This window comes from Marmota marmota, unplaced genomic scaffold, assembly GCF_001458135.2.
Source record: "Marmota marmota marmota unplaced genomic scaffold, marMar, whole genome shotgun sequence".
NCBI lineage: Eukaryota > Metazoa > Chordata > Mammalia > Rodentia > Sciuridae > Marmota > Marmota marmota.
This window is the reverse complement of record NW_026000076.1, coordinates 7,992,858-8,008,847: the sequence shown is the minus strand read 5'-3', so window position 1 is coordinate 8,008,847 and position 15,990 is coordinate 7,992,858. Positions and strand designations below refer to the sequence as shown.

At 33.7% G+C, this 15,990-nt stretch overlaps 1 protein-coding gene across 9 annotated transcripts in view; it reads right to left on the bottom strand.

Moving 5' to 3' along the window:
* Znf644 (zinc finger protein 644) overlaps nt 1-15,937 on the bottom strand; it is a 99,985-nt gene extending 84,048 nt beyond the window's left edge. For 3 of the 9 annotated variants that reach the window (XM_048814476.1, XM_048814477.1, XM_048814478.1), the window contains exon 1: nt 14,959-15,607. The gene's annotated coding sequence lies outside the window, so the exon portion shown is untranslated. The other 6 variants (XM_048814473.1, XM_048814480.1, XM_048814472.1 and 3 more) reach the window with 6 other exon arrangements.
* Between the last annotated feature and the right edge of the window lie 53 nt (nt 15,938-15,990).

The following is a 15,990-nucleotide window of genomic DNA, read 5'->3' as shown; positions in this document are numbered from 1 at the left end:
GTTAAATCTATTCTAATTAGTTATACATAAACAAAATTTTGGAGTTTAAAAGCACAATAACTAAAATAAACAATGCAGTAAAGGGTTTGCATAACAGATATGAATAGGCAATAGAAAAAAAATTAGTAATCCTGAAAACATATCAATTGAGATTTTATAGTCTGAGGAACAAAAAGAAAAACAAATGAAAAAGAAAAATGTGTAAGGCCTAAAAGACCTGCAGGATCCCATTAAATATAACATAATGAGAATTACATAAAAAAGGGGTGATAACAGAGCACAAGGAAAATTTTAAGAAACGTGAATAAAAATTCACCCCAAATTTGATTTAAAAAAAAATTACCTAAACACCCCCCCAAAAAAGTTCAAGCAACTACAAGTAAGATAAATTCTGAGATCCACACCTACACATCATAATGAGACTGTAAAAAGGCAAAGAATCCTAAAAGAGGCAAGAGAAGCAACTTACTACATATAGAGAAGATTCTAAATGATACTATCATTTTTCAACAGAAATCATGGAGGCTGGTGGCAATGGGAAAATATATTCAAAGTATTAAAAGAAAAAGACCATCAACCAAGAATTCTCTATTTTTCAAAACCAAAGGATATCAAGATATTCACAAATACTAAAAAATTGTCTTCAAGTTGAAAGGAAAACATACTAGAGAGAGTTAACTCGAATCTATGTGAAGAAACAGAACATGGTGAAAGTAACTACATGGGTAATTATAAAAGTATAATTTTTCCATGTGTGATTCTTTGTCTCCTATTGGATTTTAAAAAACAAAAGGATGTTGTCTGTGTAATAATAATAGTACAAAGGAAGGGGAAGGAATAGAGCTAAACAGAGGAAAATTTTTCTAAATTATTGAAATTAACTTGATACTACTAAAGTAATTAACCACTAGGAAAATAAAAAAATATATATATAGCATAAAACAAAGGATTGAATAGGTATACTAGAAAATACCTGCTTTTAAAAAATTATAATTATTAACTCATCTTAATCGAATAAATTAATGGGTTTCTCTATGACATTTCTATACAGGCACATATAATGCTTTGTTTGAATTCACCCTCTAATATCCTCTTTTGCCCTCTCCATACCAAAACTGATTCAAGGACACAGGAACTCTTGACTAGATTTGCAAAATAATGAGTAACCAAAAAACATCCCATGAAGAAAATCCCAGGACAAAGGGCTTCTCTAGTAAAATCTATATTTTAGATTTAAAGAATTTACCAGCCTTCTCAAATTCTTGGACCAATCTTAACTCATTCTAAAATGCTAACATACTCTCATACCAAAACCAGGCACCTAGCACAAGAAAATTACAAATATCCCTATGAATTAAGTCACAAATATTCCCATCTACAAGGTGAGCATTCCTAATTCAAAAATTTGAAACCTAAAACTTTTGAGTACCTGACCCTCAAGTGGTACAGGCTATTCAAATACTCCAAAATCTGAAAAACTCTAAAATCAACATTTCTGGTTCCAAGCATTTCAAATAAGAGCTATGCAACATGGCATTTCTATAAGAAACATCATCTAGATGTATTTGTCCTGTCCTAATCTTAACTGGTTACTCTTCAGACCTATTACATTCTTCTCTCTCCAAGCTTCACCACCATCCTGGAAATTTTCACTCCTTTCCTGTATATGATTCCATTTCCTGAATCCTTCCTCTTGGGTTTACCCCATCAAACAACTTTCTAGGAAATAATACATTTGAAGTAAATATTCTAACAACCTCACGTTAGTACTACCACACTTGACAGCTTGGTAGTGTATACAAGAATAGTTTGGAAGTAATCTTTCCTTCAGGATTTTGAAGACATCATTCCATTAACTGTTTTCTGATGCTAAAATCCTTTTTTTAAAAATTTATTTGTAGATGGACACAATATCTTTATTTTTATTTATCAAACCCAGGGACTCATAGATGCAAGGCAGGTGCTCTACTACTGAGCTACTACCCCAGCCCTATAATCCTTTTTATGTTCTCCATTCCTGTAAGTTTTCACAATCCCTCTTTTATTTCTGGTGTCTACTATTTCCAATGAGCCCTTTCACTGTGGAAATTCAAGGTTTTTGCTCAATTTTTAATTTCCTCCACCCTCTTTCTCCCATTGTATAATTATTTTTCATATACTCAACCTTCAGCATGTTCTTCAAATTTTATTTTCTCTTGCTTTATAGCTTCTTGTCCAGCTTTGTGGGAAATTTTTTTCAACTTTATCTTCAAATTCTTCTATTGTTTCATATTCCCAATTTCCAACCCTTCTATTAAGTATTCCATATCCTCTATTTCTAAAAGCACTTCCTTGTTTTCTAAGCATTGTTTTTCATAGCATAAGTTGTTGTTTGAAAGATGCAATGTACTCTTACACTCAGAAAGCAGTAACAAAATTTTCTTCTTAAAGTGTTTTCTATTTCCTTTTCTCTCATATTGAGCTTATTTTCAAATGTTTGGTGATCCTTAGTCTCATATTTAAAGTGAGGCACTTAAAAGTTGCTTTGAAATTCTGTGTTGTGTAGTGGATTAAGTGTCACTGTAGGATGATCAATCTGGTCATTTACCTAATGGATCCTTATCTACTATTATTAGTTGGTGTTTTTCCTAATTTTATCAGTTTGCCATACAGGTTGACAATTTCAATCTCACATCTGGGGGTAGCAACCTGACAGCCGTATTTTCAGAACCAGCTGGGGATGACTTCCAGTCTAACATAAATTTCTACTTAATTGCCCCCGATTTTAGGTATGACAAGCTTAACCTGAGCTTTGCAGAGATCCTCCAAATGAATGTAAAAGAAGAAATTTGATGAATTATGAGATGAAGTGATTTTTGGACAATTCTTTCAGAAGTACTCATAGCCATTAATTTCTAAGCCATCTCAGGTATCTGTAAAACTAATTACAGACCAATTCTAGGCCTTTTACACCATTAGTGGAAGTTTTAGCTTTCTTCACAGTACTTATTGTTGAGAGCCACAGCCGAAGGGGGTGGCTCCTGAATTGTGCCCAGCCAGACTGCGGCAATTTATCACTTGTTGCTTTTCTGCTTCCAGAGTTTTACTTCTGTGATCACCCACTTTTTTTTGTTTTTTGGGGGGTTTTTTGTCCTTAAGACTCTGTGCCTTTTTAAAATTCTATTAGGAGGTTGATGGCAAACAATGTAAATGTCTATTTAATCTACCATGCTTAAATGAATATTCATCTCATCAGTTTGATGTGCCATTTCCTCACTGTTATTTATTTCAAGAGTATGAACTTGTTCCAGTAGGATATAGGGTTTTCATAATCTAAGTAGTTGCTATTATTTTGACTTTAATATTTTTACTATACTGTTGTAAACAATACTGACATATACAAATTCTCTTATATAAGACCCAAATAAAGAATTCTTTGAGGCCTAATATACAATTTTAAAAATCAAAGTAATTTTAAAAGAATGTGTATTCTCTATTCTGAACAAAATCTGACATCCCTTAGTAAAGAAAACATATTACTATTCAAATCTTTACAGCCTTACTTTTTGTTCTAACTATAAAATTCTAAAAGGTGAATTAAAATCTGAAAAGATTAAAACTACCAATTTCTCTAATGAAATTCTATTGCATGCTTCAAAGTTATTTGGTTATCACATAAAATGCAAGCTTGAGGACTGGGTTGTGGCTCAGCGGTAGAGTGCTCACCTAGCACATGCAAGGCCCTGGGTTCGATTAAGTATTAAGTCCAACTACTTCTCAAAAATAAATAAAATTCAAACTTGATATTATTTAGTAAACCTTTTAATTAACTATTCTTTTATTCACGTAATTGTTTTGGCTTGGAATTATCCTTTGGTTGGTATCGACAATGTTACCTTACTCTTGGCTTGCCAGTTTAGTATATTTTTTCCATTTCCTGATTTTCGACATTTGTGTTACTGTGTTTAGGTTAGACTTATAAAACACAAAATTTTTAATTCACTCTTTAAAGGAGACAGGGTGAACAAATCAATGCTAGTTAAATTAAAAAGCTGTTGGAAGAGCAATTAAACCCATAAGTGGGTAACATGAACCAGAAGGTGTTAAGTCAAACAATACCCCACTAAAGGGTGTCTACATTTGGTTTAACTCTTTTTTTGTTGTTGTTCACTCTTAATAACGCTGCTACCATAAGACATTCACTGCATAGCATGAAAAGTCACAGCCACTGAAGTATCTCTATCTCTTCCATTTCTTTTCTACATAAGCTGTTCCAATAGTATCAGTGTATCTGGAATAGCTTCCGAGTCCCCATCCCTTTCAAACTTTCAAACTGTTAACCTCTCCTCTTGCATGTAGTAATATTTTCATTGCCTTTCAGCTTACTGTTATCCAAGGCAGAGTAAGCAAGTAAGGGTGGGCCTATCAGCAAGAATCATGATTCACAGAGAGGTATAAACAAACTAGGCTCTATTTAAGGAATTCAGAATAGGGCTTTCAGGAAAGCTTCCTATTCCCTATTCCCGTACCACCAGTTCATGGGGATAATGAGAACAGTTAATTAATATTGCTGTCTCCTGTTCTCACCAATACTATCTATACAAAGACCCCCCCTAACCCCGAATTTCAGATATGCAGATGAAATCTCTAGTTCCCAATGATGGCAGGAGACAATCTTTCAACTTAGCTGATTTCCCAAAATAGGTAACCTAGCCCTATATAATTGTATCCCTAAAATCTCATTATTACAAAATCTTTACTAACTGAAGTTAGAACTATAACTGTGAGAATGGTTAAAATGTAAATTTGTTATATTAAAACTAAAATGTACATTAAAACTCTTAAGATTCCATTAACAAACTTTTTTCTGTTTCTTAATTCTTAAAAATAAAAGATTTGTAAAATTATATTACTGTTGGAATTTTTATAATTCTTCCATTTTAGAATGATACTTACTCATTTTAAGACAAAATGTACATTCAATTTAGGAGCTCTTCAGTGAGAACAAACATCTGACATTTTCATTATCAAAAAGTACTAGTATCTGCAGGGCGCACCTGTAATCCCAGCAGCTCTAGAGGCTGAGACAATGATGGCTGCCAAGCAACTCAGTGAGACCCTGTCTCTAAGTAAAATACAAAACAGGGCTGGGGATGTGGCTCAGTGGCTGAGTGCCCTTGAGTTCAATCCCTGGTACCAAAAAAAAGTACTACTGTCCAATGGGAATTACAATTTAAGAATTTTTTTTCCCTATGAAAACAGTATTCCTAAATATTCCTAAGTTTTAAAACAAATATCTATTTGAAAACAAATGTAAACAATAATAATCAGATTAACTTTTTTAAAAAAAAATTTGTAGTTGTAGATAGACGGCATGTCTCTATTTTGTTTCATTTTTATGTGGTGCTAAGGATAGAACCCAGTGCCTCCCTCACACATGCTAGGCAAGTACTCTGCCACTGAGCTACAGCCTCAGCCTCTAGATTAACTTTTACTACCTCCTGTTTTCTCACTAGTTCCTTTATCAATTAAGACTCTTAAACCATGGCTAAAAGAATAACTCAAAATATGGCATTACAATTATAAGCTCTTCATACCATTCATCTAAAACACTTTTTACTTAAAAATACCAGCAATTACAGCATAATTTTCTTTGGTTTTACTTAATCCTCAAACCAAACTTAACAGGAAGAAAGTCCAGTAAAGGTATTTTTTTTGTTTTTCTGGTACTAGGGACTGAATCCAGGGGTGCTCAACCACTGAATCACATATCTCCCCAGTCCTTTCTTATTTTGAGACAAAGAGTCTTACTAAATTGCTGAGGCTGCCCTTGATCTTGCAATCCTTCTGCCTCAGTCTCACAAGCCACTGGAATTACAGACACAGGACAGCACACCCAGCCTCAAATCAGTGAGTTTTTTAAGGCAAAAAAGCAGGTGTATCTCAATAATGTAAGAATGTAAATTTTCTGAGTAAATTTACTTTGAAAAGGAGAAGATAACATTGTTTCATTTTTACTTCTGCAATACAAATTTGAGGAGTCACAATATTTTAAAACTACCTCTTAATAATACACCCTCCCTCAACCACCAAGACCTCTAACTGGCATTCTTCATGTCAATCTGTTCTCCAATCTTGTTTTACCTAGCTGCTAATCTTTTTCATATTTCTTCATGTTATTCTGGCCAATGAACTTCAGTAGTCCCCGTATTTTTAATTCCTAACCCTCCAGCTCATGCCATCATCTTATCAAGTTTATTTTTTATTTAAAACAGATTCCATTTAGGCTGGGTGACATGGTACATGCCTATAGTCCAACAGACTCAGGAGACTAAGACAGGAGGATAGCAAGTTCAAATCCAGCCTCTGCAATGTAGCATCACCAGTCTCAAAAGAAAAAGGGACAGGGTGTATGTAGCTCAGTGGTAGTATTTCCCCTGGGTTCAATCTGGTACCAAAAAACAAAACACCCTGATTTAACCAAGGACAATGCCTGTATTAGACAATTCCCCCCTCCCTCTCTCCCTCTCTCTCTCTCTCTAAAAAAAAAAAAAATTAAAAAAAAAGTTAAACATCTCCCCAAATAAAATTCAAATGTAATATTCATTTTTATGAAAACGTGAAAATACAGAATAATTCTAGAAATAATTTTTTCTACTCACAGAAGTCTTAAAGCTGTAATTAGAAACACTTCTAATTGGTTTATGTTTGTCATTTTTCTAAATCTAGCCCTCAACAGCTACACATAAAGTCTTAATATTTGGGAGATAAAGAAGTATTTTTTCAATGTCTATCTAACCAATTTTGTTTTAATCTTCTATACTTCACAAAACCTACATTAAGAAAGTTAACATGTGGTTTTATCATTTCTTCAAGATAACTATTAAAATTCTGAGAGCAAAAATATATTAATAAAAATTCCAAGATAAAACTTCTTTTTAAAATTTTTCACTCATAATCTCAAAAGCATTCATAATCCAAGTATTAATGAGGTAATCTTTTTCACGGCAGTTTGCACACAATTTACAAAATATCCAATCCTCCAAAGCAGGTATACTAGAATTTGAAGACACATATTTTCATTGTTGTGTACTTTTTACCATTGCATTGTAAGTAATTCACTTTTCAGAAAACTTCTTTCTCCCAAAAGCACCAATTTAACAATAATGTTTTAATTATTACATTTTTTAAAAAAACTAATTCAAGCACTGAAGTAGAAATCATGATCAACAATTCCATTTCAATTCTCAGTTATAAAGCCTTCAAGGACCTTTGCCATTCAAACTTTTGTGCAATGATCTGTATGGTAACATTCTAGTTATGCATAAACAAAATGTCCAATCTTTCTGGTTGAGAGGTAGATGCTTACTATATAAAGAAGTGCACCAATTTATTCCTATCTCTATAATCACATAAGAAATACTCAAGTACCTTATTAAGCAACCTTAAATGCCTGAAAGCTAACTTACATAATGCCTCGCAACTACTATTTAAGAGGCTCCAAAAGGCATCTGTACATGGAGGTAATCCAAGATCTCCTCCATCTACTACTTGGCTATATGCCTAGAGAATACTGTAATGAAAATAAGCCAAATAACTATATTATCTGTGGAGGCAATGCAAATCTCTGCATTCTAAACAAATTTTCAGGGCACAAAACTAACCTCTAAAGGGTAACTAGTAATGAAAACTCAGAAGCATCTTTCTGATCGTAACATAAACCACACTGAAAAAAAAAAAATCAGAAGGATCACAATACCAACTATCACCTGATTTACCTCCAGATTCACACAATGCCAAATAGGAACAAAAAAGAGAGATTCAGATATTTTTTTTTAATACCTTTATTTTGTTTATTTATTTTCTGCGGTGTTGAGGCTCAAACCCAGGGCTCCACACATGCTAGGCAAGTGCTCTACCACTGAGCCACAACCTCAGCCCCTCATCAATTCTTACTGCCCTTAGACAGGAGAAAAAAATTGAACATAATCAAGTCTGGAAACACGAAAAACTACTCTATGGTGAAAGAGGCCAACACAATGGTTAGTTACTTCTACAGTGGGGTTACAAAGGGGCACAAGGCACTTTTCCTTGCAGAAAGTATTTTATATTTTGATCTAGGAAGAAGTTCCCTGTATATTTTTTACATGTAAAATTTCACTAAGTTGTACTCATAAAATCTGTATACATCAATGTATGTAACTTACAAATAAAACATTTATAAACAAGTTACCAATAATGGCCAAATCTAAAAACCCTTCTTCAATTCTGGTTTTAATCAATCTCCATCATATCATAGAACACAATATTCCCTAAATGAAACTCTTTTACCTATGAAGATCCACAAAACTTTATTATTATTTTTTCAACATTTTTCTTATTCCGTATATTAATCTAAAACATTAATCCAATATTCATAAAGTACTCAGGGATTAGGCACAGTCCAATATATTCCCTCCAACCACATACACACAGACCCCTCCCCCCCACCACCACATACACAAACACCAAATTTCCTAAATTGGATTCAAGCCATTCTGTTACCAGGTTTAATTCCCATCAATTCTTTACAGAAAGATTCTTCTCAAGCATTCCCATTTCTCAGTCATCCTTTAAGGTTCAGTTCAATTTCTACTTTATCCTTTTTCTCCATACTTCTAACAAGACTTGCTATACAATACTTACTGTCAAATACAGTAACCATTATGTGGCTCTTAACCCTGAAGTCTAGCTAGTCTGAATTGAGGTATGCTTTAAATAATAAATTTTAAAGACTTATATAAAAAAGAACAAAAAATATTTCAATTATGTTTGTATGTTGAAATGACATATTCTGGATGCACTAGGTTAAATAAAATGTTAATAAAATTCACCCATTTCCTTTTTTTAATGTGGCTATAGAAAATTTAAGTTGTGTTTGTGGCTCAACTTATATTCTTTTGGGCAATAATAATCTATTAAAATCTATTTATAAATGCCCCATAAATTATTTTTTCTTCTTTCCTCTTTTTCTTTTTTAATTAACAAAACTATACATATTATATATTTGGCATATAACACATTTCAAAATAGCTACACAATGCAGGATAGCTGAATTGACCTAATTAAGAAATGCACTACTTCAAGTACTTTTTGTAGTCAGAACATTTAAAATATACTACTCTAAGCAATTTTCAAGTATACAATTGCAATTATAATCATGATGTCCCACATATTATCTTTTAATATATGTCAGCCTCCCAATTAAAGTATAAGAATTCAATTTTAAGCTAATCTTTTCAAAATAAATTAAATATTTTTGTATCAGGAATTACTGATAAGAACTAAATATCTCTGTAGACTTTAAATGAACACTTAAATTCTATTTAAATTTAATATTATTTTAATGATATTGGGGAAGGGGAGTTTACTGCGGAATGAACCTAAAGTCTCATGTATGCCAAGCAAAAGCTTTACCACTGAGTTACATCCCCAGATCAATTCAAGTCCTTTTAAAAGATATATGTATTAAGACTATCTCAAAGTCTGAGGTAATCCCCAGTCCTTTTATTTTATTTAACTTTGGAACAAGCTCTCACTAAGTTGCCCAGGCTAACTTCAAACTTGTGATCCTCCTACTTAAGCCTCCTAAATAGCCGGGATTGAACACATATGCCACCATACCTGGCCATTTTAATGATTTTTAACAATAAAAGGCATTTCAAAACATAAAAATGTAAGAAATATTGTTTTCAGATAACGATAAATTGAATGTCATCTGCATTTTTACTTATAACAAATTTTAAGTTAATGTTCCACCAGAAAAGACAGACATATAATTAAACCTGTAGCAATTCTAATCCACTGAGAATTAGTTGATTAAGCTTGATTTTATTCAGCTTAATAACTCAGTAACAAAAAAGGCAGCTTCCATTTTAGCCATTATCATTGTACCAATGTCCAGCAGCTAGGACAAAGAGCCTTTATATGGTATTATGAATAAACAATGTGGGCAATAAGACATCACTTGAAATATGGGTAGGCATAAAAATGCTTTTATAAGGTTAAATTTTAAAACCAGGAGATAAAAATCACAAATTGTACCTTAGCAAGGTAAAAGGATAGACATAGGAAGACAAGAAGGCAAGAAAAGAAAGGCTCTGAATCTAGAATCAAGATACAGTCAAGTTCAAACTTGGCTACTATTTACTGCCTGCATGACCTGAGTCTGAAATTTGTTTCCTCATCAGTAAAACAGGAATATATATACCACAGCATTATTAAATGTAGCATATAGATGTTTAATTACATAGCCAATATTTAATTAACATCAATGTTACTTCCTTTTCCTTTAATACTGAAAACTAAGTAACAGTGCCAAGTTTAAGGGTGACTTCCCTTGCTTCATTTTCCAAACTGCAGAAAATACTTTTTAAGCATAAATGAAACTTCTAGTATTTCATACTCACACCCCTCCTTATGTGAACTTAAAATTATTTTTACTATCTTTTACAACTGTTAAAAATTCTAATTTGTTTACATTTGTGATTTTTCTAAATCTAGCCCCCCCAAAATAACAAATTTCAGACTCAGATCATACAGGCAGTAAATAGCAGCCAAGTTTGAACCTGACTGTATCTTGATTCTAGATTCAAGGCCTTTCTTTTCTTGCCTTCTCATCTTCCTATATGTCTATCCTTTTACCATGTTATTGTACAATTTGTAATTTTTGTCTCCTGGTTTTAAAACTTAATCTTATAAAAGCATTTTTATGCCTACCCATGTCTGATCTAATGTCTTTGTGATGGGGAGACGGACAGTAGAAAAAAAAATTAAAGGGGGAAAAAAGATAACTAATACTATGCCAGTACAGACATACAAAAAAGAAAACAAACAAAAAGTGTAGAGAAGAAAACAGCAAAAGTTAATGCTGTGTTTGAAGAAATTCCCCTGAGACAATCCAATGAAAAAAATTACATTCTCCTACTCAATCTAGCTACAATGACAGCCACTCCTCACTTGTATCTAGGGTTTATATGGGTGTTACATACAGATACACATAGACAAGTCACTCTCTTTACTAATGGGAACCACCACACTCATGCACAAAAATTTAAAGGTAAATGAAGAAACTTAGGATGTTGTAACAAAGACAAACACCTGGTTAAGAAATAACTTCCACTAAAATGTACTCATTCCCCAGTACATCTTCTCATCAGCTTGCAATCAAAAAAAAAAAAAAAATGGAATGCACTGCTGAAATATTTAACCTGGTTACAGGATTTGTTCTAGAATCAGAGAAGGCACACTTTGATGCCTATCTCTCACTATCTTTATAATAACCCCATCTTTAGAGACACGGCCTAAAAATGGAATATTAGCAAAAGCATACAATTTCAAATAGGTACAGATGGAAATTTAAGCTATTTTTTAAAAGAATAAACAATATTAATAACTATTATTATTATTTTAACAGCTAATACTTACTCAGCATTCATTATGTACCAGAAAGCTAAGGACTTTTCATGAATTCTGAAATTAGAACCCTAAACCTCTACAAAAATAGTATTATGGTTAAATCCACTTGCCCAGTGCTCACACTGCTAAATTTGAACACTGCCAATTTTACTTCAAGGCTCCCACCTTATCCCTTACTGTCTCTTTATACATGCATAAAGACAAAGGCCGAGTGTGATTCTATATGAATATGTATATACGTGTGCGTGTGTGTGTGTGTATAAAATATTCAATATGTTGGTAGTAAGCAAAGACAATTTCAACTCAAGGCTTTTATCTATCTTCACAAACTATTCAACAATAAATTGGGAATCACCCTTTCTCCTTAACAAATGGTACTCTGAAAATACATGTTACACTTAATATCTTCCTCAAGAAACTAATACGTGTGCATGTATACAATAAGCTTCTAAGTAAAATAAACTCCATGAAGAAAGGACTAAAATATTAATTTTTAAAAATTAAATATCGATAGGATATGTGTAAGCAGGCTTTATAAATTGTGCTTTAATCCTAACACTTTATTAGGTGTTTTTTTACTTTCACATGTCTGCTTGGCTCTTAACACTTATGCTTCTACAACTTATACACTTCACAGGGTTGGGGTATAGCTAAGTGATAGAATGAGTGCCTGGCATGCCCAAGGTCTTCAGTTCATTCCCCAGCATCAGTTTTTACGGCACTGTATTTTCAACTTATACAAATACACATACTGAAAAACTTACTACGATAAATCTGTAACACTCTAACCAACTTCATTTTCAAACTTCATGGAACAAATCATTTATTTATACTTTCATTACAAAATCACAGATCCAAGAATTCTAAATGATATGGGAAGGCTACAACCGAAGAGGTAGACAAAGATTAGTATAAGAGTGAAAAGGAAATTTCTTAAAAAAAAAGCTAACCTTAATCCAGTCTCACTTTCCCCCACCCAAAAGTTTGCTCTGCTACTACTTCTACCCATCAGGCTCCTTGACCTTTGCTTTTCTCCTCTTGGAAGTTTATCTCACAATTGTCAAAGTGTTTATTCTAAACTTAAAAATACAGAAACATACTAACTCCATAACTACATGTGCTTTCAGTAAGTTCATAAAGGAAGTAACTCCACAGTTTAACTATGAGAATAAAAAATCTGAGAAAAAATTTAATAGTGGTATAATTGACGCCTGAGAGATGAGAAAATTACTTTTTCATCTCTCTGAAGATGAACTGAATTTTGTGTTCCATTATCCTGTAAGTCTCATATAGTATTTAAAATAAGGAAAAGGACAAATACATGAGCCAACCAGCAGGGTGAGCTAGAACTAGTATCATTTTTTTAAAACTCAATGGTATAGTTTACACTATTAAAAGCAGCTATCTCCCACTAATAAATCTGAATCAAAAACACCACCTTTTGAGCTACTTCAAAGCTACAACTCATGATTTTGTTCAATATTAAGACTCTCCTTGTACAAAACACATTCTCTATACCAGAGCCATTAAATTTAAAAATACTGAGTTCATTTGAATATTTACCTAAATTATTATAGTACCCACCATTCATCCCCATGTTTTATTTCACGAGGTTATCATTTCAAAGACACTTGAAAACAGTTTTTTTTTAAAGGCCTGCATAACGGGTTTTCTACAAATTAGGGTTGGATAATTCAACATGCTAGTTTTTGTTTGCTGCAAGCTACAACTGCCTTATTGACAGAAAAGCAGTTCTGAGATGCTATTGAAAGAATGCTGAGAGAAATGCATTCCCACAAGACTAAGATCCACTCTTTTTCTCCCAGTCACATGTGCAGAAAAGAAAATAATCCTAAACAACTAATAGTGTGTTTAGGATGACAGAAGTACCTGAACTTTCTCTAAATCACATCATCTTGACACTTTCCTTGAGTCTTTTCCCTTTTTGCTGCCCATTACATTCTCAATTCAACCAAAACTCTACCTCCCAAGAAACTCCAACACAAACTAAACCTGGAAAGCATTTAAAGTTTACAGTTACAGACCCACTTTATAATTACAAATAATCTAAAAGTATAACCCTAATTATCACGACTAATATGCAATTTATTTATTTATTTTGAGGCAGAGCCTCCCTAAATTGCTCAGGCTGTCCCTGAACTTGCATTCCTCCAGTCTCAGCCTCTTGGGCCACTGGGATTATTGGTGTGTGCCACCCCTGGCCCAAGACTACCTTGCAATTAAATCCATTCACATAGTGTTGAAAATTATGAAATACCTTATTAACTTTCTTATGAAAAAAAATAATTTAAAAGCTCATAAATGAACTGTAAAAGAGTCAAAACAATTTAACAGTGTTTGTCAAATCTGGCATCCAAAAAGTTAAAGATCACTGTGGGATTCACCACAAATGATTTTACGACTTGCTGAATTTCCTCACAGACCTGACAGAGAGATACACTACTCAGCAGCAACAGGAGCAGCAGTACTCTTAAAAGTTGTTTTAAAAAGAGTGTGAGTGGCATGTTCACTTATCGTATCAAAAGCACTGTTGTTTTTAGCATCTCTCATTTCTTAGGTAATAATGGAAGTTATCTCAAACTTTCCAAGAAACTTGTTGAATTTTTAAATTTCTGGGTCAAGTATGCTTTCAGAAAATCTCAATATTCATAACCAACACTGCTCTGAAATTTCTGTATTTTGTATCTGGATTTCACTGAAAGTCACTTTATAAACAAAGTCACCTAACACATAACATTAAATTTAACTTACTGTCACAGAAGTTCTCGTTAATGTGATAGCATTTAATTAACAAGTACTCTCAATAATTCTCCCTTGTTGAGTCTTTTAACCATTATTTGCAGATATTCACCTTCTCATCCAAGCAATGTGACAAATGAAAACAGCAATGCAACAGAAGTTGAAAGATTGATTTTTCATTATGCAACTAATTTAATTATCCTCAGATATTGTAAGAAAGGGGGTATGCATACTGGTTCTTTGAGATTCCCTCACTGTAAAACTACATAATCTAGGAATACATTTTCTAATGTTAATAATATATCTTCTATTCATTAATACAGTTAAGATCACACTCTACTAGAAAAACTATGAAAGAGAAAATAGATATCTCAAAAAAAAAGAAAATTAAAGTTTTAAGGAATGTTGAAAAGTTTAAATTTCATCTTGAATACAAATTTAAATTAGTGACCTAAATGCGTTTATCTATACCTTCAAGTGATTACTTTGTTAATGGCAAAGACAAAATCTGTACTTCAATATTGAAATCTGTACTTCACTATTAGTTTATTCAAATATATGATTTGTTATTATAACTTATTATAATAAATTAGAAATTCTAAAACTTATACAGCCATGATTTTAACAGCAACATATACCGCTGCGTTAATACTAGTTGGCAGTCACGTTTCACCTATATCTAAGTTAAATTATAAAAATAATTTTTTCTTACCAAACCTACCAAATACGATATTGCAGATGTCAAGTTCCCTTGATACTTACACATGGCACTGAAGGCAAAGAGCCGATTTCCTTTCTTTGAGGAACTTTAGATGTCTATTTTTTTGAAATGCTTTCCTTCTTGTGGGACCAAATAATGTAACTAACGTAAGCTACTGCAGAGATGTAATATATGATTAAGGCAAATCTATATCATCACCCAGATGCACCAAGCTTGGCATTAATCAGGAAAGGCCAAAATAGAAGACAGTGTTTGGGTATCTCTGTACAAAGTATTAACTTGTATACAAAACGGGACCCTCATTTCAGGCCCCAAGTTATGTGTATCCCCTCGTTGAGTTTACTGATCCCACAAAATCTGAAGTCTAAACATAAAAGTTTTATAACTACTATACTTATGTCAATATTACTTAAAAGAGTTCAAGAAAACTTTTCCACTAATGTTGCTAAACCATGGATGGATCCCAACACGAGAGTCGTCTGTGGAAGTCTGGTAACAAGAAACCTTTAGCTCCACCACCTAAGTTTCCAATCACTGAGAAGGGTCTGGGGCAACTCATCTTCAGGTTCACGGGAGAAGTGGAGCACACCTGCTTTCCTCTGGCAGAGATTAAGCTCCCAGGGACACAAAGGCCAGGGAATCAGACCTGGAGAGGCAAAAAGCTTTAGCTGGACACCCACCGAGCCCCTGGCAACCCAAACACTTCGAGCGATTTACCTCTTGCTGTTACTTCCCAGGCACCTAGCGGCACAAGATGTTGCAGAACGGGAGGAGGGGAGAGCTATGCGGTCCAGTCCCAAGCCAGGGGAGGGGTGTGTACAATTAACGCCAGAGCCGGCGCCTCTGGCCGGGACGAAGCAGCCTCGCGGAGAGGGGCTGATGACTGCTCTCGGACCGCCCCGTTACTCAGTGCATTGCAATGGCGACTGCCAGGCTCCTCAAGCCGCCTGATCTCAGCCCCTTCCCCCTACTGCTCACTGGCTGCTCGGCTTCATGTGACTAAACAAAACCCCCAAGTCTAGTGCCCAGCTCAGCCCCTTTGTGTCCGCTACCGGATTCTCCGACGCTGCAGC